This window comes from Carcharodon carcharias, chromosome 8 (genome assembly GCF_017639515.1).
Source record: "Carcharodon carcharias isolate sCarCar2 chromosome 8, sCarCar2.pri, whole genome shotgun sequence".
Taxonomy (NCBI): Eukaryota; Metazoa; Chordata; class Chondrichthyes; order Lamniformes; family Lamnidae; genus Carcharodon; species Carcharodon carcharias.
In genome coordinates, this window is record NC_054474.1 from 60,973,949 (window position 1) to 60,999,112 (window position 25,164).

The following is a 25,164-nucleotide window of genomic DNA, read 5'->3' on the forward strand; positions in this document are numbered from 1 at the left end:
GTGAATAGGTATCAGTGAAATCACAGAGTGGGAACCCTGGTGGATATTTTCTCTCCTGAGCCTGAAAGTGTTGAGGTAAATTGTAACACCCCTACAGCCATTGTAGCTAAGATTAGCTAACTTATCAAAGACCAAATCAAACTTGAAATCTCTGCTCTGTATGATTCATACACACTGCTCTGTCAGCTGCGCTATTGAGTGATTTATATTTATAATTACAGTTTGGTACAATTCAGCTTGTTCAACCAACTGCTGCTAACTACTACTTCATCTGCAGTGGGCACTGATTTGTCTTATTTCTTCAATGATCTGCTCATCTGCTCTTATACATGGAACAAAGCAGCATGGTATTCCTGTGGATGAATGCACAAAATAGACACCAGTGCCTCAAAATTCCTATCAGAGCCAGGCATAAACTGAGCAGATTTCTGAATTGAGAATGCAAAATGGCATGGAACCTAGCTCTGCCTTGGTGCTGCCTTGATTTTTTTTTGATGAACCATATGATATTTTCTATTTTACAAAGGCTTTTCCCATCCATGCAGCATCCTTTTATTATTTTAATATCTTTGCATTGCCTCACTGAGAAGATATTTTATTGTATCTCATAGCCTGGGATTTTCCATGCCTGCTGGCATTGGGCATTTTCGGTGGTGTGAGTGGACAATATGGCAGCAAGCCCAAAAATTGGTTCCACGCTGTTGTGAAACCAGTTTGCAATTGTCTGCTTTGCCCGTCAATGCTGAGCCACGCTCCCCACCATCGGGCACAGGGCAGCTCATTATAATACATCAGCATATCATTATAAGACCAGCCTGCCGGACTCATCCCCCCTCCTGCTGGTTCGTCCACCATGTCGGTGGGGAAACATGCTGATGTGTTTTGCAGCAGCATATATAAAGTGTGCGCTTGGCGAGCTGCACTTCACTCAGGACTCCAAGGTTTGTTTGCCTACCTTCTTAGGTCAGCACTCACAGTCATCAGTGCCAGGCTTCACAGGCAGCACTTTTAAGGGGGCTGACGGATAGCTCTCTACCTGCCAGGTCAGCCATATGTGGGTGGCTTTTCAATGGCTGCAGGGCAAGGTCTTGCTTGGGGAAAGGGGAGAAGTGGCCTCAGGCAAGGGAAGAATCTGCAGGACAAGAGCTTTACTGGGGAAGGAGGGTATCCCAGTGTGTATGTGTGGGGGCACATGTTGATCTGTGAAAGCAGCCTCAAGATGGTGAGGGCTGAGGAGGCAGTCTCCAGAGGAGATGAGGCCAGATGGACATGTGAGAGTATATGTGTGAGAATGAGTGGTGATGTCCCTTGAGCTGGCAGTGAGTGAGATGCCAGGGAATGTGTGATGGGCTTGAGTGTGTGAGTTTAGATTGATGAGATGTTCGCCTTACCCTGGCTGCACGGATGAGATAATTCCTCCTCTATCTGCATTGGATGGCCAACATCTTCTGTGCAACATTGGCACTGACCGCCACTGCCATCACCTACCAAGCCAAAGTGGTAATGTTGCTGCCCCCCCCGTGGCCAGACCAGGGGTAGAGGACCTCACAGTGGGCCTCCATGGCGTCCAAAAGGCACTCAAAGGCTGCAGTCTCCTTGCCTTTTGGGGCAATGTCTTCTTTGCTGCAGTCCTTGGCTGCAAGCACTAAGCGCGGCTGTTCTTTGAAAGTGGTGCCTGGCGTGATGAAACGGCAGGAGTGATGGCGTGGCGGGTGAATGAGAACCTGTCCACCATTAAAACAGCATGTTTCCCAGGAATACATACGTAATGTGGCAAGTTTGAGATGATATGGTGTGAAAACCCGCCAGCGTGCTGGCGGGTAAAACGTTGTTTTAGCTAACCACTACCACACTTGCTGCAAATGGGATGATTCCGCCCATGGTTTCCTTCTTTCTGTAAAGTGGGCTATTCAAATTATTAACTTCCTCAGAATTGGAATACCTGTTGGTTCAACCTATTGAATGTTTTGCTTAAGGGCAGGATTTTGGTCCCAACATAGATGCAGGAAGTGAGGTGGGTAATTCCGCAATGCTGACTGGCCTGCCAGTTTGTCAGCACCATTCCATGCCATTTTCCTGGAGGTCAGATTGGAGTTGGAACAGCTACCTGCCCGCAAGCAGCTGGTAGTTTGTGAAGATAATTAAGAGGCAAATTGAAGTAATTGATCAGAGATCAGCTAGAATTTTCCAGTTGTCCTGCGGGCACCCCACATCCACACCTCCTCCTCCCCTACTCCTGTGATATTGGGAGCACGGAAGCTGCCTTCTGGTGGCAGATCTCTCCCTGCAGAGAGGTTCCCCCTCTACAGTGGTGGCCTGGCAGCTGGACCCATTATTTAATTCAAATATTTTACAAATGTGGAGCTGATGCCTCAAGATGGAGATGCCCTCTTGCTCTCTCATCTGAATGGCAGGCTGCAACTTCTTCTAGCTTTGACAACTAACCCAGCATCCCTATTTGAACAACGAGCGTGCCCTCTGGCCACTAATTGTTCAATCCAGCTAAAATTGATGTCACGTGACTGCTCCCGACATGATGTGAGGACACCCATTTGAACTCGATGTTGGGGTCCCAACCCAAAAGGGAAAATCCTGCCCTCTATTTTGGTTTTCAGTTCTGATGAGGGTTTACATCTAAAAACATTAACTGTTTTATTTTTTGAAGACATTGACAGACCTGCTGCGTATTTCGAGGATCTTCTGTTCTTATATCTTGTTTTTAATGTTGTTGTTTATTAAATGACAAAAAGAAATGTAGAATGACCAATAGTTCAGCTTTGGGTTCTCAATGGAAAGGAGTTTTACCATGGTGCAGCCTAACTGTGTATATCATCATTTTTCTTCTTGCTGTTGTTACAGGAATTACTTAAACTGGGTATGTGTTAATTAAGACTCAGAACTATTGGTGACAATTTGTCATACTAATTTACTATAACAACATTTGGGTTGAGATTTCAAGTTAAGGGGCTAGAATATAAGAGCACAGTAATTATATATTTGTATATAATGGCAATGGTTAAGCCAGTACAATGTACAGTTTTGGGTGCCAATATTGAAAGAGCATCAAACCACTGTGCCTAAATGTTGCATCACCAGCAATAGGGATTTGAGATTATAGGTATGAGGATGGATGTGAGATCTGGGACTATTTCCTCAGAGAAAGCTAAGGTCCGGTCTAATAGAGGTTATAAATTTACGAATTTAACTTTAAATTGTCACTCAATATCTAAGAAGGTAGTATAAGAAGCATTTATCTACACAAAAAGTTGAGTGGCTGCTGCTTGTACTGCAATAGAAGTTGAACTATTGGTCATCAGACGCTGCAGCATAGTGGGGTCCACAAGTGCACCCATGGAGTTGGCCATCTTTCCATGCTGGAAAGGATGGGTTCCAAGATCTGTGCAAAGCACTGCACCAAGTTGGTGCTGGAATCTTACATTCTCTTTGACATTGAATGCTGGTTTTCTGGCAGGCTTCTCAATGCACCAAGCATTTTGTTGTATACACCCAGCATTCTTCTGTAGCCTGCCCCATCAAAGTCCTCTTCCGACTCCTCCACAGTGGAACTTGTGTACAACCCTGACCCCTGGTGAGCTGGCACCTGCATTATTCTTACCTCCTGCCCTGGTCGCTATGCACAGTTTCTCACCACATACAGATTTTGCTTCTATGCTATCTTCTAAGTGTCAGTATCTTACAGCAAATGTGAAATTCAGTGAGGGTAATGTGACTCCATCATTGCTGTCTTCTTCTTGTTCCACCCTGCCTGGCAAAGTTTCACTTGTTGGGTATCTGAAAGGAGGAAGATAGAAAGGTAAGGTTGTGGTGCAGGAAGTTGGGGGAAAGCAAGTGGTGCATACTTACGTCATCTACTACTTGCAAATCAAAGAGATTGTGGGATGAGAGGCAAGTTCAAAGTGAGATGAATGAGGTTTGAGGATACTGCCATCTTCAATGGTTTCAGCCCTGCTGTTGGCTATGGCCTCAGCAATGGCTGTACCAATAAAGGCAAGCACTGTCTCCTCCAAGGGGGTTAGAATGTGCATGTGTAATTGTCCTCCTCTGCTGCTGCCTTCGATTATGTACTGCCTTGTCCTGCAAGAGAGAGGGAAGTGTGTCAGTGAGCATTATGCAATCTGTTCAAATGATATGGCTATTGTGGTTAAGTAGTTGGCACAGTATGCAAACTGTAAGATGTGGGTGTGAGGCTTGTAGCAGTGCTATGTGTGTGAGGTTGAGGTGAAGCATATGAATGCTGGGTACGAGTCCTGATTGATGGAGATTATTGGCAGGTGAGTGACGGAGTCATGGTGAAATGAGTCATGCCTGAGGCTAGTGGGGCAGTTGGTAGGATCCCAGAATGAAAAAAAGTAAAAACTGGGAAATAAGAGTACTGATCTGAACTATTATTTTTCCCTTCTGGGATATACCATTTGAACAAACATTCTTGACATTATGAGGCATTGAGCACTTGGCTGCACTGCCTCATGGCTTGACTACTGGCAATGATCTCTACGGCTAACTGGTCCTATTGCTTTTTGACCATGCATCTGGAGAGCCTCCTGGCTGCTTATGGATATAGGAATTCTCTCCTCCTGCCCACTTCCTCTAGCAAGGCCTTTGGTGCAGCATTGGGAAACCTTGGAGTCCACTCTCCCAAGTTGTGCCATTCTTCACTGTTTCCTTAGGCAAATTCACTTCCTGCATGGATCTCAGGACATGTTCCAACCACAGTGCACCTCCCCTTTTAAGAGATGCAGGATAGATTAAGAAGTTCTAGGAAATTACTGATTGTTGGCCACTGTTAATATGTGCAGCAAATGGATAGCATGGTTAGCACTGGCTGCATGCAGAAATCAAGCTACTGATCAGGCAGCATGAAGATGGCTTGCTGTCTGCTTTCGAACAATGAGCGCAGTTAATCGTGCATCACCATCCTCGTATCTGTTTTTGGTTACTATCCAACTTAGCCCCTGTAATGGCTTGCCACAGAAATTGGTTGAGGCAGAGATCATTGCTTATCTTAAGGGAAAATGAATAAATATATGAAGATTGAGGTGGGGCCTGGTTGTCAAAAGTCTGAAGTTTCAGGAAAAGAAGCCTAAATTTTTTTACATTTATGTAATGATTGGGGTTGCTTTTCCCTGAGACAGCCGGAGCCAGAGACATGTAGCAGACAGTTGACTTCTTTTTTGCATATGAAAATGTGAGTAAAAGATGCCTCTTGCTTGTCATTACCCAATATGGCTAGTGTTACACTTTCTGTCAGAAATGTGTGCATGCTTCTTGTTTGCCATTTTGGGACCTGAGGAGGGCAGTTAACTCTCAATGAGCCAAATGGCCTCTTTCTATGCTGTAACTTCTACAGTTCTGTGCACTGTTTTAATTCCTTCTGCACTTGTTAACTTTAGAAAATTGTTGTTGTTAGATGGGAAGAATGAGCTGTGTCATATGTCAGGTGAAAAGACGTGGAACAGCATGCCCTGGATGTGTATGTTACTAAACGTATTCACATTTGTCAGGGTATTATTAGAGGTAAGGTATTTGCATTTAAGTAGAGCTCATAGTTGTACAGATATTGATGTAATGTGAAAGGAAATTTTCCTGCCAAGGTTGGAAACAAAATTGGGGATTGGGGTCTTATGCATCACTGGAGATCCTGTAAAACACAATGAATCACTCCATGTGGCTTTCATAAATATGCATCTGATAGCTTTCAGGGATTTTCAGTACAGCAGCCAAGTGCAATGCACTTCAGCAAAACAATACAGAAATGGCCTCTAGTCCCATTTGTTACTAAGCACATGCTTTCATACAGCTGTGTTCAGATATTGGCTCTATCCCTAAATTGGCTTGTTCTTTGGAGAATTTGTTTTTGACTAGTTTTTACATCTCTTATTTAAGAGACATCTGTTAAGAACCAGTATGCAAATACTATTTGTTTCAGGCCTAATTTCATTATTGACAATCTGCCTGGATACATTATGTCCACTGAAATGGTCTACATATTGCTGGTGTAATGTATCTTTCTGAAATAAAAGATTATAAGAAAGCAAAATCAAATATCATTGTTTCTAATATTACATTTGTTTCAGAACCATTTGACAATATATAGGTTTTGCTTTCATAACTGTTTTGTGCACTAAATTGGACCCTATTTATAAATCTTTCTAACATTATTGGGCCATATTGTTTCCGCAGTGATACAGAATCCTTAAAACACTACCTTTTGCATGTCACGGACAGAGTTTTATATGTACTCTTACTGTCCATGATTTTATATGTGAGGTGTGTGTTTTTTTTACACCCCTAAGTAGTATTTCTAATTTAAATAATTCCAGCAGCAAGCTTTCTCGTGAGATTTAGAATAAAGAAGGTATTTATTATCCCACACAAAAACAGAATTACCTGGAAAAACTTAACAGGTCTGGCAGCATCGGCAGAGAAAAAGAGTTGACGTTTCGAGTCCTCATGACCCTTCAACAGAACATTTATTATCCCACACTTGCCCCAGAGGTTTAAAAAAAGCAACGTCTCACTCGCTTGCCTCACAAACACTATTACTCACACAAAGATTAGATATAGATGAAGAAAAAAAACATGATTACAAAGTATAATTGCCTCAGTCTCTCTTGCAGACCTGTAGTTTCTCAGATGAGTTGATGCTTTTAGGTGAAGTAAAGGTCTTGTAAGCAGAGGTTTCTCAGTAAGCTGCAAGGCTTCTTGTAATTTAATTTCCAGGAGGTTGGTTCTCAGGTGAACTTGGAGTTGGGACAGTTTAGGGAGAGTCCTTCACCTACTTTTAAGGTATTGCTGTTTATTACCTTGACTGCTTAGTTAATTGCAGCTGGTTCAATGGCTTTCTGGTGGTCTCTCTGTCTCTGCAGAGCTGATTCTTGCTGTTGTAAAAGCAGGCAGCAAACATGGTTGTCTCACCTATGTGATCTGTTACACATCCAAAGTCTTTTTCCAAATGAGGTTGGTGGTCAGGTCAATAAACATCCTGTATTGCTATTTTTTGAAATTTGGCCAGTCTGGGTTTGGATGAGGTAGATGGGAGGTAGATGGGGATCCCTGTACATTCATCTAACACACATTGAGTTTCGATGTGTCTTTTGTCCGTGGTAAACCAGAAAGAAAGTCGACTGGAATGCTATAGTTTTATTGTTGGCATCCCATTCTCAAACAAAGGACTGTCTGAATTTCCCGGATGGCTGTGAAGGTCCATGTGTAATTAGGTATTTGCTTTAGTCTCAGGACTGCCTGGAGCTGATATGGCCAAAAGTCATATGGTTTGTAGTGACCATTTTAACAGTCTGATTTTGTTCAACAAATAAAGTATTGTCTGAAAGTTCATAATAAACTGGAGCATAACATGTGGCGTTGATTTTGTATGACTCTGAAAAACATTCTTATAAGAAATATCTAATAGGCTAAAGCAAAATATAGAAAAAAAGAAAAGAAATTTAGAATACTATTTGCCAGGCCAAGATAAACAGTAAAAAAGTAATTCAAGATGAAAACTAAATTCAAATTTTTAGACTAAAATATATTTAGTCTTTTGACATCTGTGTATTTGTGCTGCCTGAGAGTGAAAAAAATCCCTGTATTTTGCATGATATAGAAACATTAATCATAGAGATTTAAGCCTAAGGGAGGAATCGTCACTAAATACAGTAGCGGGCAGGTAAAACTGGCTGGCCAAGATGGCGGGTTTTCACACTGTATTTTCCCAAACCTGCCACATGAATTGTGCATTCCTGGGAAACATGCCGTTTCGATGGTGGGCGGGATCTCTTTCACTCGCCACGCCATCACCTCACTGCTTCATTATGCCGGGTGCCATATTTAAAGTCCAGCCACGTGCACACATTTCAGTGCTTTCAGCCCACGACTGCTGCAGGGAAGATGCCCACGAAAGGCAAAAAGGCTGCAGACCCCAGGTTTGGTGACATTTCACTGGAACTTTTGAATGCTGTGGAGGCCTGCCGTGATGTCCTGTACCCCCACTCGGGCTGCAGGATGGGCAGTGTTGTGAACAACCAGGCTTGGGAGATGGTGGCAGCTGTGGTCAGCCCTTCAAAAGAGGACAGCCACCCAATGCTGCAAGAGGATGAATGATCTCCTCTGTTCCACTTTTCTCAACACTCTTAACTCATACACTCACAAACCCATCACCCATCCACAGGGATCTCACTCACTTTCAGTTCAAGGTACATCACCATTCACTCTCTCACACACACTATCATTGTCTCCATCCCATCCATGGGGCCACTCACCTCCCATACATGGCAGGCATATGTATCATCTGGCCTGTCAGGTGTCCTGCTTACACTCTCTCCATCTCTATTCATTTAGGATAAGCTGGCACACAACAAGAGGGAGAGGTTGCAGAACGGTGGAGGAAAGCCTGAAATCAAGGTCCTCATGGACTTTGCAAAAAGAAACATCCAGCTGGCCAGTGATGATCTGGAACGGTCCTGAGTTGAGGGTGAGGCCGGCGCTGCTCTACCAAGTGAGGGTCCAGCAGTTTAACATCAATCTGACAACCATGCTGTGAGTGATGTGTCCTGTTTCACAGGCTAATGCCATGCACTAATTATCTTCCCTTGCTTCCACAGGCACATCTGGGAAACACCAATGGAGTCCATGACCCAGGGCCTCCAATCAAGCCCCAAAGAAACCCTGAAGAGAAATCTGGAGGCACCCTCCTTGAAGTCCCATCACAGCGCTCACCCACACCCTCCACCAGCGCAGAGACACATACCTCAGTGGGACCTAGCTTTAGAATAACCTGAGGATCAAAATCTGTTGCGCACATCACACTTTCTGATCCGCAGTACATGGAGGCAGGGACTTTCTAGGTGACTGGCACTCAGAGGACTGCTGGAGGCCAGAAATTTGCCAAGTCTGAGTCACAACGTGAGCCTCTAGACTCGGTTATACCTCAGTTTCTGGAGCTGCAAAGGCAAGCTTGGGAACATCAGGAAGGGATGTTCGCTGCACTCCTCAGATTGCAAGGCAAAATGGAAGAGTTGGTCCACCTTCACTCTGAGGTGATAGCGCTGGCATGCCAATGCACTGAGGTCAACACCGGTAGGATGATGGCCACCATGGAGACCTTGGTCCAGGACGTCACTCCTGCTCTGCTGGGTGGGATTATTGATGCCTTAGTTTGCCTCCGACAGTGCGTACGTGAGAGGGATCCGGGGCAGCCTGATCTCTCTCCAGCTACCCCTTCTGCTCAAGGAGTAGTATGGGGCCCTTGGGCAGCCAAATGGTGGAGGATTAGCAGGTGTCTCCCCTGGGCCATCCATCCAGGTGACTCCAGGAGTGTCTGACCCAACTGAGTGCCCTTTTCCTGTGACCTCAGCAACTCCAGCTCCACAGACCGAGGAGGATGCCACTGCCACAGAGCAGGACCCAAAGGCGGGCCAGGACCCTCCAGGTATTGGTCCTCCAGATGACGCTGGCCAAGGTCATCACAGACAGGGTGTAGCGGTCAGCAGGCTGCCTCCACCTTCGCTGTGGATGTCCGGGGAGCACCAAGACATAGCAGCAGGGTTAGAAAAGTTAAGATGATATAGTTGCACAGCCTTGGAACAGGTGTTAATCTCTCATACATGCTGTTCACTATTGTCAATAAACTCCTAAGAATGTCTCCCTGTCTATGGCTCCTTGTTCTGATGTGCAGTGCTCTTGTCACTCAGAAGTGAAACCTTTCGGCACAAGATAAAGGCACGTGTCTCAGTCCAGGGCCTCTTCCCTGTGCTCTGTGCAGCCTTCAGACCAAAGTGATGGTCCTGCCTCACACTCCCTGGACACATTACTGATGCCTGCATCTTGACGGTGCTGGTCATTGTTGCCAGAATGTTGTGGGCCGGTGCCACAGAGTTCTCTCATTCTCTCTGTGTACTCTCAGCACCTTTGAGGTGAGGCTGGCCCCCATCTCTTCAGAATCTGTGACCAGTGACACTGTGCTCCTGAAGGGCTCAGGTGCTGAAGGCGGACAATGGATTAAGTATTTTTAAAGTTTCATGGCTGTGTCTCCATGATATGACCCTGATCACAGAGCGCAAGCGATCTGCCTTCAGCCAGATGGGAGTCAAACATTCTCAGAGACTATGTGAAGATCTATGGAGTGTTGTCACTGCATGTCATCATCATCCTCCTGCAATGGAGTGACTATCAGGGCCTCCACTGCATCTCCATGCCTCACAGATGATAATTGTGCTGCTATAAGCCAGACTGGAGTCAAATATTCACAGATGCAATGTGAGGATCTATGGTGTCTCTGCACTGCATGTCGTCATCATCCTCCACAAATCTAGCAGCTATGAGGGTCTCTCAAGTGTGTCTGCCTCATCTGGCCAGTGTGAGAGCTGCATCCCCATCATTACTGGCTTTGAGGGTCTCCTCACTCTCATCCCTGTCGGTACCCTTCTCATCCAAGGAGACCTCCAGCTCCTCTATCTCCTCCTCAGCCAGCCTCTCCCTGTTGCAGCCCAAGGTTGTAAAGGGCGCAGCAAGCATGACACCCTCTGTGGACCATATTGCAGGGCTACACCAGACCGGTCCAGGAACTGGAACCTCATCTTCAGCATCCCGATGGTCAGCTCCACCAAGTTGTGAGCTGTTGCATGAGCCTCATCATAGCGTCGCTCTGCTGCAGTTTGAGGCCGCTGCACAGGTTTCATCAATCATGGACTCTGCGGGTATCCCTTGTACCCGAGGAGCTATCCCTGCAGCTTCTTTGGACCCTGGAATACGTCAGGGATCTGTGACCAACTGAGAATGTAGGAGTCATGGACACTCCATGGAAATTGTGCGCAGATCTGCAGGATGGGTTTATGGTAGTCGCACACCAGCTGCACACCAGCTCCTCCCTCTGTGCAGCCAGGTGCCTCAGTCGCTCTCTCCTCTGTTGACTTCGCTCTCTGTACATCACGAGGCATACAGCTAGTTCACCAGGCTCCATGATCCTGATGTAATCCTCCTGCAGGATGAAAGGGAGACTTGTGGGTTAGCATAGGTGTACTAAGAACCTGTCCTCGTTTAAGTGTGAAGGCCCCTTAACGCATTGCGGAGCATGCTGGCCAGCACTTGGATAGCTAGAGGTTAAAGTGTTGCAAGGCTGCCCTCAACCCCACCCGCCTGTGCAGGCATTCTCCTAACATGCACTGCAAGGCTACACTATTATTTTGCCTGGGGATACTGGCCCAAACCAGGATGCTGACATTGCAAGGAGCTGTGAGAGCCTCCACCAGTGACTGCTCCATGGCCAGTTTTAGCGAGGAGATTGTACAACGTGTGCAGTCTTCAAATGTTCTGCAGTCCACTCAAACACTCATTACTTTACAGTCTGTGTTCGAGGGATGGAAAGCTCTGGAGCACTTCGTGGCACTTTGATGCCTCTGAGTTGCTTGAGTGGGCAGATAAACTAGAGGCCCAACTCCAATCATAGCAATGTGGCTGCACCCGAATTGTCTCAGCTGTAGAGGAATGGTCACTTTATATAAGGTGCCCCAATGCGTTGTGTCTACCTTCACCCACTCTACCTCCCCAACCCCGAATGCTACATTCAACCGCAGGGCAGCCCTACACACCACGCCCAAGTCACCTCAATGGCAGGGCTGCATTTGCTAGCCCCCACCACCCCAACCAAGTCATCTCAACATGCAGGACTGCCCTTGGCCCCCACCCCCGAATGCGCCTCAAGCTTGGAGTCCAACAGGCGACCCTGGTGAGTGCTGTGCAATGTTACCATGCACTCACCTCTGACTTCCCCTCAAAGTGCAGCCTGCCTTTTATATACTGTTGTGAAACATGTCAGCGTGCTTTCCCACCGACGTGGGCAGACGATCCAGAGGGGGTGGTTGGGAGATTCTGGCGGGCTGGCCTAATAATGATTTGCAGATGTATTACAATGAGGTTTCTGACGTCTGATGGCGGGAAATGTGGCTGAGCGGATGATCGCAGACTGGTTTCACGCCATCGTGAAACTGATTGTGCCATATTGTCCTCTCAAGTCACTGAACCTGCCCAGTGCCATGGGCACAGAAAATCCCTGTCTAATAGTAAAACTTACTAATAATCAAGATCTTACAGAAAATTAGTGAAGAATGATTTCAGATGCATAAAAGCTAAAACACATTGAAATCTGACTTGAGGGCTGTGGCCATACAAAAATTCTACTCTGCGTTGATTTCCCAAGATGAATGAATACGTATAGAACCTTGAATACGTATAGAGAAATGAACTGTAGTTGAAGATCCAAAATCATTTCTCAAAGGGGACTGCTATTGTTTTTGCCACAGATTTTATGTTGTATGTTTTATCTTCCCCATTTCCTTTCTAATATTGATTATTATCATTATTCATTAATTTTTAGCATGCATAGAGGGATTTTAAATATAATCGTTCACTGTGTTCATGCCAGGATGTATGCCATAATGTACGTACTGATTTAGGCTGGCAATCAACTTGAGCGTGACCCAGTACTAAGTAGTCTGATTAGCTATTCCTGGCAAGTTTAAAAAGTAACCTAGTTGCATAAGGTTGTTCAGTGCACATAGGATGCAGTTTACTGGGAAACATTATGAGCATTAACACCAAAAACAGCAAAAGATATTACTCAATCCAAACATGGAAGGAAAGTCAAGTCAAATTCACATATCAAACGCCTCAGCCCCAGGCTTTGTCGAACAAGTATGAGGTTCTTGCTACTTGTATGGAGGAGAAGGACTGCAGGGTGGACAAGCGAACTGACCATGGCACCATGGTGCAAGATGCCATTCAAGCGCGGGGAGAGAAAAAGAACCTGGTAGTGACAGGAGACAGTATGATCAGGCGGATAGATACCATTCTCTGCAGCTATAGTTGGGAGTTTGTGCCTGCCCGGTGCCATGGTTAAGGACATCTCTTCATGGCTGAAGAGGAACTTGGACTGGGAGGGGAAGGGCCCATTGTCATGGTCCAAATGGGAACCAATGTCATAGACAGAACCATGAATGATGTTCAGCTAAGAGAGTTTGAGGAGTTAGGGTCCAAATTTTAAAACACAGAACAGCAAAGGTAATCATCTCTGGATATTTGAGCCACGCCAATTGGCATAGCATCAAGCAGATTAGAGAATTAGATACATGGTTTAAAGAGTGGTGTGGGAAGAAGGGGTTTTGATTCATGGGGTATTGGCATCAGTACTCAGGGAAGAGGGAGCTATTCCATTGGGATGGGCTCCACTTAAACCAGGCTGGCCAATCGTATAACAAGGGCTGCGGGAGGCCTTTAAATTAACGGGTGGAGGGAGGATAGCGGAGGGGTGGGGGGTGGTGGAAGGTGCAAGTGTAGAGTGATTTAGAAATCCAAAGTGAAAGGTCAAGCAATGGAACAGTGTAGAGATGTGGGTAAAGGCAAGCAGAGTGGGACAGGAAGGGACAGAGAGTTTAACATTAATCATGAAGCAGCAAATAAGGTGAATGCAGGGAACAGTAGTAAAGAACTGAAATTAAAAACTCTTTATCTGAACGCACAAAATTCTGCAATAAGATAGATGAACTTAAGGCACAAATAGAGGTAAATGGTTTAGATTTAATTGCCATTAGAGAGATGTGGTTGCAAGGTGATCAAGGTTGGGAAATATATATATCCAAGGTACACAATATTTCAGAAAGATAGACAGAATGGCAAAGGAGGAGGGATCGTCCTGATAGTAAAGGATGACATAAGGACATTAGTGAGAAAGGATTAGGCTTCAAAAGATCATGAAGTAGAATCAGTATTTGTGGAAATTAGGAATAGCAAGAGTCAGAAGACACTGATGGGAGTAGTTTCTAAACTCCTTAACAGTAGTTATACCATTGGACAGAGCATTAAACAAGAAATATTGGAGCTTTTACCAAAGGCAATGTAATAATTGCGGGAGATCTTCACGTAGACTGGGACAATCAAATTGGCACAAATGGTCTACATGATGAGTTTGTAGAATATCTTCATGTCAGTTTCCTGGAGCGATATGTTATAGAACTGACCAGGGATAAAGTTATCTTAGAAATAGTATCATGCAACAAGGCAGGATTCATTAGTAATGCCACTGTAAAAGATCCACTAGGAAATAGTGAGCATAACACCATTGAATTCCATGTTAAGTTTGGAAGTGACATACTCCAATCACAAACAAGAATCTTAAACTTAAACAAAGCCAATTATATAGGAATGAGGCAAGAACTGGCTAAGTATGATTGGGTAAATAGACTAAAAGTTATGGTGGTAAACAAATAGTGGAAAATATTTAAAGAAACAATTCAAAATGTTCAACAAAAATGCATTTAATTGAGAACAAAAACTCAGCAAGAAGGACGAATCTGTGGCTCACTCAGCAAGTTAAGGATTGTCCAAAACAAAAACAAAAACAGAATTACCTGGAAAAACTCAGCAGGTCTGGCAGCATCGGCGGAGAAGAAAAGAGTTGATGTTTCGAGTCCTCATGACCCTTCGACAGATCTAATTCTGGTAATGTAAAACAGTGTGCAAGAGCTTTTACTAGTATATAAAAGCTAAGAAAGCAGCTAAAATAAACACTAGTCCCTTAGAAGTAGAGACAGAAGAAATTATCATGGGGAATGAAGAAATGGCAAGGGCATTGACCAAATATTTTGGCCGGGCTTTTGGGCGCAACCGGGAATTCTCACCCAAAGTCAACAGATCTTTGGCTAGTCTGTCAAATTTTCAGTCCTGCCTGCGACAATTCCTGCCACAGGTGGGACTCAAAAATCCTGGCCTTTGTGTCTGTTTTTAGAGAAAAGACACAAGTTGCATCCCAGAAATAAAAGGTAAACTAGGGGCTAAAAAGATTGAGGAAATTAAGGTCATTAATATAAGCAGAGAAAAAGTATTGCAGAAAGTCAAAAGACTAAAATCGGACATATCCCAAGGACCTGATGGCCTACACCCTAAGGTTCTAAAAGGGGTAGCTGCAGAGATAGTGAATGTACTAGCTATGGCTTTGCAAAACTCTTTAGATTTGGAAATGGTTCCATTAAGTTGGAAGTTGACAAATGTAACACCACTTTTCAAGAAAGGAGGGAGAAAGAAAACAATGAACTACATGCCAGCTAGCCCAACATCAGTTATTGGGAAAATGCTCAAAGCTATCATCAAGGAAATCTTAACAATGCACTTAGGCAAATCAACATGGTTTTGCAAAAGAGAAAGCCTGTTTGGCAAGTTTACTACAGTTTTTTAACAGTACGTAAGTAGTATAGATAATGGGAGCCAGCAGACATGGTCTACTTGGATTTTGAAAAGGCATTCGATTAGGTGCCGTGCAAAAGGTTAATAGGCAAGATAAGGGCTCATGGGGTTTGGGGTAATACATGAGCATGGATAGAGGATTGGTTAAAAGGCAGGAGGCAAAGACTGGGCATAAATGGGTTATTTTCAAGTTGGCAGCCTGTGACTAGTGGAGTGTTGCAAGGATCATTGCTGGTGTCTCAGCTATCTACAATCTATACTAATGATTTAGGTGAAGAGACAGAGAATACTGTATCTAAGTTTGCTGTTTGATAGAAAGCTAGGTGGAAAGGTAAGCCGTGGAGAGGTCACAGGGAGGCTGGGAAGAGTTATAGGCAAGTTAAGTGAGTGGGCAATGATGGCAAATGAAGTATATTGTAGGGTAGTATGAAGGTATTTACTTGGGCCGTAAGAATAGAAAAGCAGAATATTTTTTGAAAGGGATGAAATTGGTAAATTTTGACGTTCAGAGAGACTTATATGGAACACCAAAAGTTAGCATGCAAGCTAGCATCTAGGACAACACAGCCCACATGAATGGCATCCCACCCACAAACATTCTCTTTCTCCACCACTGATGCACAGTAGCAGCAGTGTGTACCATATACAAGATGCACTGTAGGAACTCACCAAGGTTCCTTAGACATGTACCTTCCAAACCCACGACCACTACCATTTAGAAGGACAAGGGCAGCAGACAGATGCGAACACCACCACCTAGAAGTTCCCCTCCAAGCCACTTACCATCCTGGCTTAGAAATATGCCACTGTTCCTTCACTGTCAATAAGGCAAAATCCTGGAGCTCACTTCCTAAAAGCGCACTGGATGTACCTACACCACATGGACTGCAGCAGTTCAAGAAGGCAGCTCACCACCACCTTCTCAAAGGCAACTTGGGACAGGAAATAAATGCTGGCCTGGCCAATGATTCCCATATCCCATGAACGAGTTACAAAAATGCGTTGTACAGCAAACTTAGGAAGGCAAATGGCATGATGGCTTTTACTGCAAGGAATTGAAATACAGGAATAAAGAAGACTTGCTACAATTGTATAGGGCTATGGTGAGAACACATTTGGAGTACTGTGTGCAGTTTTGGTCTCCATTTTTAAGGAAGGATATACTTGTAATAGAGGTGGCACAGTGAAGGTTTACTAAATTGGTTCCTGGATTGAAGGGGTTGTCCTATGATGAGATACTGAGTAAATTGGGCTGATATTCTCTGGAATTTAGAAGAATGAGAGACAATCTCATTGAAACATACAAGAATCTGAGGGTGCTTGATAGTTGGATGCTAACAGGTTATTTCTGCTAGTCAAGAAATCTAAAACACAGTGGCACAGTCTCACGATAAGGGGCCAATCATTTAGGACTGAGATGAGGAGAAATTACTTCAAAGAGTGAACACAGATAGTTGTGAATGATCTATCGCCGAATACATTTAAGACTGAGATAGACAGAATTTTAGTAGGGAGGGATGTGTAGGAAAGTGGAGTTGATGCCCAAGATCAGCCATGATAGCACTAAATGAGGGAACAGGCTTGACTGGCCGTATGGTTTATATCTGCTCCTATTTCTTGTGTTCTTGCAAAATGACCCTTGTGTTAAATTTATTTCATCATAGAATCAACAAATTTGAGGTTTGGTTATTCTGCAGCATTGGTGTAGCTAAATAACTAAGATTTATCTTTATGGATTTAGTGTTTCCCACTTACATCGACATTGACGTAGAAACTCGATGGTACTGCATGTTTTCCTGCGCTAAATATCCAAAATAGCAGGAGAGGTAGCATGGTGTGACAGGATGTTCAACCGATGCCTAAAGCCTACTGCCTTTCATATTGATAGAGGCAGGAAAAGAGCTGCTTTGCTTTAGTGTTTGAAATACTGTTAGACATTTTGCATATGAAAATAAGGGCCTAAAGTCTGTTTGAGGTCCCTCTGCAAAATTGAACTATACAACACAGTCAACTGTCCAGCTGGGTTCAGGGAAGATAGTCAATGTGTAGCCTAATCAGCCATCCATAAAAGGACATGGAGGGCCCTCCTAGGAACCCACTGAGAGGCCACCAGAATTTACATGACAGTCTCCCCACATGGCAGTGGCCAATCCAAAGCTGGTAAGATGTTAGTGGGAGAGAGAGGTGGCCTTAATTAGGCACTTAATTGGCATAATAAGTTGTCCAGCAGGCAGCAATGCTGATGAGCTTCCTGCCATGGGTTATAAACCATGGCAGTGCAAAGATGTTGGCTACTCGTCCCGATGCCTTCCGCTACCATTTTACCAGCAGTCCTGACTCCAGTCCCATCTCCATTCAGTCCAAAATAGTTTCTATGATACAAAAGCATTCTTTTGAAGTCAATATGAAGATGAATGCTGACGAATGATGTAAGTATGAAGGGATGGCTGAGCGCCATCTCTTTAATGCTGGAAAACAATTATGCGAGCAATAACAGAGAAAATAGAAGTCAAGATCTGGCTACGTTTTCAATTCTTGCACATAAGAAATAAAAAGAATGTGGAGAGTTCAGTCTATTTTTCAGAAATGAATCTACAGTGGCATAAAGCATTACATTTTGCAATTATTTTTATACAGCTAGAAATTATTGACCCTTTTCTTTTCAAAAGTAGAATCTCCTTAGAGATTAGAAGAGTAACAGGATCCATTTCTTCTTCAAAGTCCTGCCAAGGACAAATGATGCTGTTTAATTTATTAAATGTCAGTCACCATCATCATCTTTTTTTCTTCTGTGTTAAAGATGGTAATTTATTCTTGCATCTATTCATTTTTCAATTTGCTTTGTGCCATCTGTTTTCTGAAGAACTGAAATGATTGCTTTTTCCCATTTGGCTTAAATCAGCTAAAGACTTTTTGAAATGGCATGATAAAAGCAGAAATGAACTCTATTCAGGAAATGTCTTTTGATTCCCCAGAAAGGTGAGATTTATCACTGTTTGGTTTACTTTTCTTTGGAATTACGTACAACGTTAATTTACATTTTGAATATTTGAATTCATTATAAACCTGGCTATTTCAAAACATTAGGGTTCCTAGGAATTAGAGTTCCGAGGGACATTAGGGTTCCTAGACAAGGAAAATCAGTATTAAGTTGCAGTATGCCCTCTCCTGGGATTTTCCTTGGCTGTATTGAATGCTTTGAACATTTTGTAAAGAAAGTAGAAGTTTCTTCAAGTTTTGCTACAAGATTGCTTATGGTGGTAATATCTTTCTGAATATATACAAATAATTATGAAAATGGCCCATTGGTAAGATTTGATCTTGCTCTAATTTCCATGTGGAAGCATATAGGGAAAGAGCAGGTTATCAAAAAAGATCTCAAGGTACCACTGGATGACATGCCTAATTTTTATCTTTTTGAATTAAGATTACTCTGATCTCGTTAAGTCAGATAGAGCTACAGTCCCATTAATTACTCCATACATTAATGCCTGGAGAATAATATACAGCAGAGCACAGTTATTGAACTATGCTTAGGATAATTATATTTTTAAAAATCTTTGAATTATTTTTAAAGCACTGCTGAGTAGTAACTAATGTGTGCTTGGTATTCATTAAACTTAAAAATATCTTTAAGAAGAACACTGGTAGGTCTGATTCTTTTCATGGTTTTTTAAATTTATATTGTTAAGAGGATGTGCTTTTTCAAGATACAATTTCTAATTTCTCTTTCTCTGCTGGATTTTTAAAAAACAGACACCCTCTCTACAGTCAATGGGTGGAATCATTCCAGATTTGCAAAGTGCGGTGTCAAGTGGGTAAAACGTTTTATCTTCTGGCCGCGATGGCGGGTTTTCAAGCTGTATCGTGCCAAATCTGCCACATTATTTATGAATACCAGGGAAGCATGCTTTTTCTATTGTGGGCAGGCTCTCATTCACCTGCCTGCCATCACCATGCCACTTCATCACACTGGGTGCCATATTTAAAGTCCAGCCGGGCGCACACACCTCAGTGCTTCCAGACCACGACTGCTGCAGGGGAGATGTCAATGAAAGGCAAAAAGACTGCAGCCCCAGGTTCAGTGATGCATCACTGGAACACCTTTTGGATGTCGTGGAGGCCCTCCGGGAGAGGTTGCAGACTGCTGGAGGAATGCCTGAAATCAAGGCCCTCACAGACTTTGAAATGGAGCCATCCAGCTGGCCTGTGAGGGTCTGGACTGGAGCTGTGCTGAGGGTGAGGTGCTCTACCAAGTGAGGGTCCAGCAGTGTGACATCCATCAGACAACCATGCTGTGAGTGATATGAACTGTTTCACAGGCCACTGCCATGCACTGATTATCTTCCCTTGCTTCCACAGGCACATCTGGGAAACACCAAAGGAGCCCATGACCCAGGGCCTCCAATCAAGTCCCGAAGAAACCACTGAAGAGGAATCTGGAGGCACCCTCCCTGAAGTCTCATCACAGCGCTCACCCACACCCTCCACCAACGCAGAGACACACACCTGGGTGGGACCTAGCTTTAGAGTAGCCTCAGGATCATAATCTGGTGAGCACATCACACTGTCTGATCCACAGTAGGTGGAGGCAGGGACTTCCCAGGTCCCCAGTACTCAGAGGATTACTGGAGGCCAGAAATTTACTGAGTCCAAATCAGATAATGAGCCTCTGGACTCAGTCATGTCACATTTGCTGGAGCTGCAAAGGCAAGCTCGGGAACCACAGGATGGGATGTCCACTGCACTCTTCAGATTGTAAGGCACGATGGAGTAGTCAGTCTACCTTCACTCTGAGGTGATAAAGCCGGCATGCCAATGCACTGAGGTCAACACTGGTAGGATGGCAGTAGCCATGTAGACCTTGGTCCAGGACGTCATTCCTGCACTGCTGCACGGGCTCAACTCTATCACTGATGCCATAGTTGGCCTCCAACAGTGTGTATGTGAGAGGGGTCCGGGGCAGCTTAATTTCACTCCCGCTACCCCTTTTCCTCAAGTAGTCAGCCTGGGGCCCCCGAGCACCTATAGGGAGGAGGATCAGCAGGTGCACACTCCCGGGCCATCCAGCCAATTGTTGGGCCCATCCGAATCCCCTCTTCCTGTGACCTCAGCAACTCCAGCTCCACAGGCTGGGAAGGGTGCCACTGCCACACAGCAGGGCCCAAACATGGGCCGGGGTCCTCCAAGTCTTGGCCCTCCAGATGATGCCCGCGAAGTTCATCACAGACAGGGTGCCACAGTCAGCAGGCTGCCTCCACCTCTGCTGTGGATGTTTGGAGAGCACCAAGACTTAGCGGCAGGGTTGGGAAGGTCAAGAAGAATTAGTTGCACAGCCTGGGCATGGGTGTTAAGCACCTGTGCATACGGTTCACTATAGTCAATAAACTCCCAATAATGTCTCCCTGCCTATGGCTCCTTGTTCTGATGAGCAGTGTTCTTGTCACTCAGATGTGAAACCTTTCTGCACAAGATAAAGACAGGAGTCTCAGTCCAGGACCCCTGTACAGCCCTCACACCAAAGTGATGGTCTGGCCTCACACTCCCTGGACACATTATTGATGCCTGCAACTCAATGCTGCTCATCATTGATGCCAGAATGTGGCAGGCGCCAGAGTTTCGCCATTCTCTCTGTGTGCTCTCAGCACCTTTAAGGTGGCACTGGTTCCCATCTCTTCAGCATCTGTGATCGGAGATGTTGCGCTCCAGGAGGGATCAGGTGTTGAAGGCGGATAAAGGATCAGATGCTTCTAAAGTTTCATGGCTGTGTCTCCATGATATGACCTTGATCACAGGTCGCAAGCGAGCTGCCCTCATCCACACAGGAGTCAGGCGTTCTCAGAGACTATGTGAAGATCTATGGAGTGTCCTCACTGCATGTAATCATCATTGTCCTGCAATTGAGTGACTTTTAGGGCCTCCATTGCATGTCCATGACAGGAGCCTTATCAACAGGGAATATTTTGGCTGCCATAAGCCAGACTGGAGTCAAATGTTCACAGATGCAACGTGAGGATCGATGGGGTCGCCTCCCTGCATGTCGTCATCATCTTCCATAAATCTAGCAGCTATGAGAGCCTTTTGAGCACGCCTGCCTCATCTAGCCAGTGTGAGGGCCTCATCCCTGTCATTGTCACTTTCAACGACCTCCTCACCCTCATCCCTGTCAGCATCCTCCTCATTCGAGGAGACCTCCAGCTCCTTGATCTCCTCCTCAGCCAGCTACTCTCTCCGTTGCTGTGTCAGGTTGTAAAGGGCACAGCAGGCAATGACGATGCATGACCCCCTCTGCGGACTGTATTGCAGGGCTCCACCATCCAGGTACCAGGTATCGGAACCTCACTTTCAGCATCCCGATGGTCTGCTCCACCAAGTTGCGAGCTGCAGCCTCATTATACCGTCACTCTGCTGCAGTCTGAGGCCACCGCTCAGGTGTCATCAGCCACGACCTCTGTGGGTAGCCCTTGTCTCTGACGAGCCAACCCCGCAACCTCTGTGGATCTTGGAAAGCTTCAGGGGTCTGTGACCGATTAAGGATGTAGGAGTCGTGCACACCCCCTGGAAACTGTGCGCAGACCTGCAGGGTGTGTTTCTGGTGGTTGCACACCAGCTGCACATTTAGCGAATGGAACCCCTTGCGGTTGATGTAGTTGACCGTGTGTTGCGATGGAGACCTGAGCGCCACGTGAGTGCAGTTGATTTCACCCTGCACATGTGGGAAACCTGAGACCTGGGCGAATCCAATCGCTCTTACATCCTGGCTGTCCTGGTCCCGCGTGAAATGCACAAAGTTGTGTGCCCTTGCAATGGTGGCATCCGTAACAACATGGATGCATTTGTGGCTGAGGCTTGTGACATCCCACAGAGGTCACCTGTGGAGCCCTGAAAGGAACCAGTGGCATAGAAATTGAGTGCCACTGTCCCTTTCATGGCCACTGACAGGATGCCCTCCATGTCCCCATGGCACCAAATCAGTAGCTGATAGATGTGGCCAACAAGTTCCCTAGGCATGTGCAGTTGTCGCTGACACTGGTTCTCAGTCATCTGCAGGAATGAAAGGCTGCATCCAAAGGTCCTAGGTGTTGCTAGGCACCAACCAGCGACACCTCACTTTGGCTCTTTGGCAGCGCGCACGGCAGCCCCAGCTGCCCCTTCTTCCTGAGGTTGCTGCTCCTCCCTCTGCACAGCGAGGAGCTTCAGTTGCTCTCCCCTCCATTATCTTCCCTCTCTGTAGGCCATCAGGCATGCACCTAGTTCACCAGGCTCCATGATCATAATGTATTCTTTCTGCAGGATGAAAGTGAGGGACATGTGGATTAGCATGGGTATAATAAGAACATGTCCTGGTTAATTGTGAAGGTCCCTTAACACTTCCCAGTGAGTGCTGGCCACTACTTAGATGGCCAGAGGTTAGTGTGCTGCATGGCTGCCCGAAACCCCACCCACCTCCACTCCACTTCACCCGACCGATCGGTGGAATCTTTGCCCATTGGACTGCATGTTCTGCTCTCAGCTCAGGCGTGGACATTCTCCTAAATCGCGCTGCAAGGCTGCACTGTTAGCTTGAACCCATTGGAGAGACTGGTCCAAACTGGAATGTTGATCTTGCAAGGGGCTGAGAATGCCTTTAGCAGTGACTGCTCCATGGCCAGCTTTGGCAAGGAGATTGTACAACATGTGCAGTCTTCCAACTGTTCTGCAGCCCACTAAAATGCTTGTGACTTTGCAGTCTGTACCGGGGGGAGGGAAGGGTGAAAAGCTCTGGAGCACTTGGTGGCACTTTGATGCCTCTGCGATGCTTGAGTGGACAGATAAGCTAGGAGCCCGACCCCAATCATATCAATGTGGCTGTGCTTGAGCTGTCTCAGTTGCAGAGGAATGGTCACTTTATACAGGACTTCCCTAATGCTTGGCCGCTTCCCTTGCCCATCCTACCACCAATGCTTGTGGTCCATACTTAATGGCAGGGTTGCCCTTGCCATCCCCTGCACACAAGTTGCCTCAATGGCAGGGCTGCCCTTAACCCCAACTCCTCACAAATTGTCTCAAAGGCAAGACTGCCCTTGCCCACCACCACCACCACCCCCTCCACACCCCCACCCCCACCCCTCACAAGTCGCTTCAATGGCAGGGCTGCCCTTGACCTCTGCACCCCCCGCATCGCTCCTCAAGCTTGAAGTCCAACAGGCGACCCTGGCGAGCACTGCACATCGTGGCTGTGTACTTACTTCCGAGTTCCCCTCAAAGTGCAGGCTGCCAAGTGAGAAACACGTCAGCGCCAACATGGATGCTCCAGCAGGGGGGATGATTCTGGCCTAATAATGATGTGCATATGTATTACAATGAGATCCCCGACATTTGATGGTGGGAAATGTGACCCACCATTGGAGGGCTGAGTGGACGATTGCAAACTGGTTTCATGCTGTTGTGAAATTGATTGCACCATATTATCCGCTCACACCACTGAACATGCCTGACGCCGGCAGGCACGGAAAATCCTGGCCAATGGCAAACCTACCCAGACTGCTGTAATATACACTATTTCACATTCCACCAAGTGGGATGAGGACAGATACTCAACTCCCTGGGGAATGTGAAATACCCCATTCACACCCCTGAGACTTTCAAATGTTTCTGCAATTACCTTTTCTGAAACAATGGGTGGAATCATCCCAGATTTGTACTAAGTGCGGTAGCGGGCAGGAAAAAGCACCTATTACCCGCCGACCGCAAACTGTATTGTCCCATTCCTGCCTTATTAATTATGCAATCCCGGCAAACGTGCTGGGTCGCTGGCAGGGCAGCCTCTGATTCATCTGCCCCTCCGTCACCTCAGACTTCAGTAAACCAAGTTTCACATTTAAAGGCCATCTCTGCATAGAGCTAGCACTCTTCAAGGTTTGGAAGCTGCTGGGAACTGATGGTTGCCAAAGGGAGGAAACATGCTGCCCCAGATTTAGTGATGTCTCTCTTGAGCACTTGCTGGACATGGTGGAGGCCCACCACAATGTCCGCTACTCCTGCTCTGGGTGAAGACCAGCAAGGGAGGTGGTGGTAGTGGTGGTCAGTGCCAACACCCTGCTGAAATGGACAGCCCAGTGCAGGAAGAGAATGAATGGTCTCATCTGTTCTGCCAGGATCAGTCACTCTTCTAATCGCTCTCAACTCACACACTCACAAGCACATCACACACATCCACAGGGATCTCACACCTCAAGGGACAACACCACTAATTCTCACACGCACCCTCACATCTCCATCAGACCCATACCCTCTCGAGCTCATGTCCTCATACTGTCCACATAAACATTCCACACAGTGCTATGTGCCCTGCTCACACTCTCTCCATTTGTTTTCATGCAGGAGAAGCCTGCTCACAACAGCAAGGAGCAGTCCCAGACTGGGATAGAGTTGCCCACATTAGGCTCCTCACTGACTTTGAGAAGTGTGCCATCACGCTGACTGCGGAGGACATGAACCGTGCCTGTGGTGACGGTGAGGTTGGCAGCAAAAATCCACATCATCCCTCCCCCAACATAACTGAGTGCTCTCTCTCCTGCTTTTGACTCTGCTACCATGTGCATACTTTGGTTCACAGGGAGCTCTGCCAAGTGACTGACACCCTCAGTTAGCCAGTCCCTCAGCCCCTTTCAGGTCTGCATCTTCAGCAAAGAGGACACCTCCTTCATTGAAGAGCTGGAAATAAACAACCATCCTTAGCGCTTACCCACATCCTGCACCAGCACAGAGACACACACCTCGGTGGGACCCAGATCTAGAGCAGGCTCATGTTCACAATCTAGTGGTCACAGTATGGACACGTGTCTGCAGCAGGAGGAGACAGGTTCAGCCGAGCTCCCCAGCACTCGGAGGACTGCTGGGAAAGAGGCACCTGTGAGGTCCGCGTCAGGA